Below are 2403 nucleotides of genomic sequence, written 5' to 3'. Positions count from 1 at the left end.
AAAAAAAAGAACCTGGGTGCAGAGTCAGGTGGGGATGGGAAGCATGGAATCAGTAAACCATGAAATGAAACAAGAATCAAAACAGGATTTAGAAAGCATTTGTAATCTATTTCTTAAATGTGAAAGAAAGACACTGTATCTATTTCAGAAGAGCTCATTACAGCAGGAAGGGACAGGGAAGGAGTAAACAATGGGAGTACAGGTAAAATGTCGAACTGAATGCTACAGGTAATTAACAGAGAAAGAGAAAATGAACTAAAAAAAATCTGCAAAGCATGAAAAAAGATATGAAATCTGCAAAAGAAGATTTGGAGAAAGAAGTGCTCTGGGAGAGAGAGGAATTCCTAAAGAAAGAGAAGGAAGGAACTGAACACACTCTTGCATGAAATAGATGCATTGAATAAATTTATGGAATAAATGAGCAAACAAACAATAAAACATCAAAGATTAGAAAAAGATCCACTAGAAGAAAAATGTGACAATTAATAAAATAGTTGAAGGTACAAATACAACCCTATTTAAGATCCATTAAAAATAACTGAGATCAACATGCATCCTCAAATATTTTAATTACATGAAATATGTAACCTGCAAGGTGCTAGGTTACATATTTCATGTAAAAAATACAGTCATAAGTAGACAAGGACTTCTTTATAGTGAAAAACCATGTACATACCACAGTGTAAAAAAGCTGTATAATTTCTCTCTTTATAGTAAAGTTTTTATCCAAATGCAAAGATGTTCATGGATTTTCAGTCTTAAGAAATTTGATCGATCTGGATCCAAGATGGCCGTTTAGGAACAGCTCAGGATTGCAGCTCCCAGTGAAAGCGCAGAGGGTGAGTGGACGCCGCGTTTTTATTGCCCACAGACTAGGAAATTCCCGGGCAGAGGTGCTCCACGGTCGCCAGCGCGGCTGTTTCGGCCAGCGCCGCTGCTTTGCCCCGCGCGGCTGCTTTGTCGGCGCCCCGGAGCCGCGGTTCTCTGTACAAAATACACTGGTCTGGGGGCCCTTTTGGCTGGCGATTGGAGCCACGGGAAGTCGCCCGTACGCCGGCTCAAAAAGGGGACTGAGCAGAGAACCAGGACAGTAGATTCCAGGGGGAAAAAAACAAAAAATAGCGCCACAAACCTCAGTGCCACTGTTTAAGCCAGCGCAGTGAGTGGCCGCAGGGGAAAACAAACAGACCCCGGCGCCTCTTCAACAGGCGACTGGAACACCAACTTAAAAAAGGCTCTGAGGCAGGGAGCCAGGCGATCAGGCTCGGCTGGCCCCACCCCCACAAAAGAAAAGCAACCAGAAACTCTGGATTGTGAGTTTCACAGCAAGCGCAGCTGAAACCAGGACGGTCCAGCTCTGTGGGGGAGGGGCATCCGCCATTACTGAGGCAGCCCGCCGTTGCCAAGGCAACCCGCCATAGCAGAGACTCCGCCCCAACAGAGGCGGGCCACCATCGCCAAAGCAGTTCTAACTACACCCATATAAACAGGACTGCAGGGAATTTCACTCTTCAGCGGGGCGGAGCCCACAGCAGCTCAGCAAAGCTGCTATAGGCCCACAGTGACTAGGCTGCCTCCTTGCTGGGCTGGGCAGGTCTGAAGGAGAAAAAAAAAAAAAGAAGGCGGCAGCATAACAGAAACTCATAAATAAAGCCCTAAATCCCTGGGACAGAGCACCTGGGAACAAAAAGCAGTGTATGAGTACTGCTACAGCAGACCCAAAAGTACCTGCCCAGCAGCTCTGAATGAACAACAACAGAGCTCGCAGCTCACCGTTTGAGCTCCTATAAAGAAAAGACCGTCTCCTCAAGCAGCTCCCTGACCCCTATATATCCAAAAAGACACCTCATAAAAGAGAGATCAGATTGACACTAGGCGGGTATCCTTCTGGGACAAAGATAGCAGAAGAAGAAAACTGGTAACAACCCTTGCTGTTCAGCAGCTGCTGCAGGTGAACCCCAGGCAAGCAGGGCCTGGAGTGAACCTCAGCAGACTTACAGCAGAGGGGCCAGACTGTCAGAAGGAAAACCAAGAAACAGAAATAACCTCATCATCAACAAACAGAACGTCAATCTGAAAGATTTGAGACCCAATCTGAAAGCCAACAACCACAAAGTCGACAGGTGGATAAATCCTTAAAGATGGGAAGAAACCAGCAAAAAAAGGATGAAAACACCTGAAACCAGAACACCTCTCCTCATAAAAGGGATCACAACTCCTCACCAGCAAGGGAACAAAGTTGGAGGGAGAACGAGTGTGATGAAATGACAGAATCAGACTTCAGAAGGTGGGTAGTAAGAAACTTCTGTGAACTTAAAGAACGTGTTCTAACCAATGCAAAGAAACTAAGAACCTTGAAAAAAGATTTGACGAAATGCTAACAAGAATGGACAAAATAGAAAG

At 45.4% G+C, this 2403-nt stretch overlaps 1 protein-coding gene and 1 long non-coding RNA gene across 4 annotated transcripts in view; both read right to left on the bottom strand.

The window, feature by feature from the left end:
• The window catches only part of LOC116525156, a 7587-nt gene extending 6824 nt beyond the window's left edge, over positions 1 to 763 (bottom strand). Inside the window, exon 1 of the long non-coding RNA XR_004257598.1 lies at positions 13 to 763. This is a non-coding gene — a long non-coding RNA (uncharacterized LOC116525156). The remainder of the gene's footprint in view (positions 1 to 12) is intronic.
• The window catches only part of SPON1 (spondin 1), a 301120-nt gene that overhangs the window by 146499 nt on the left and 152218 nt on the right, over positions 1 to 2403 (bottom strand). The window lies entirely within an intron of this gene.

Source organism: Sapajus apella, unplaced genomic scaffold, assembly GCF_009761245.1.
Source record: "Sapajus apella isolate SASKATOON/1434 unplaced genomic scaffold, GSC_monkey_1.0 scaffold47, whole genome shotgun sequence".
NCBI classification, from domain to species: Eukaryota; Metazoa; Chordata; class Mammalia; order Primates; family Cebidae; genus Sapajus; species Sapajus apella.
This window is presented reverse-complemented; position numbering and strand designations above follow the sequence as displayed.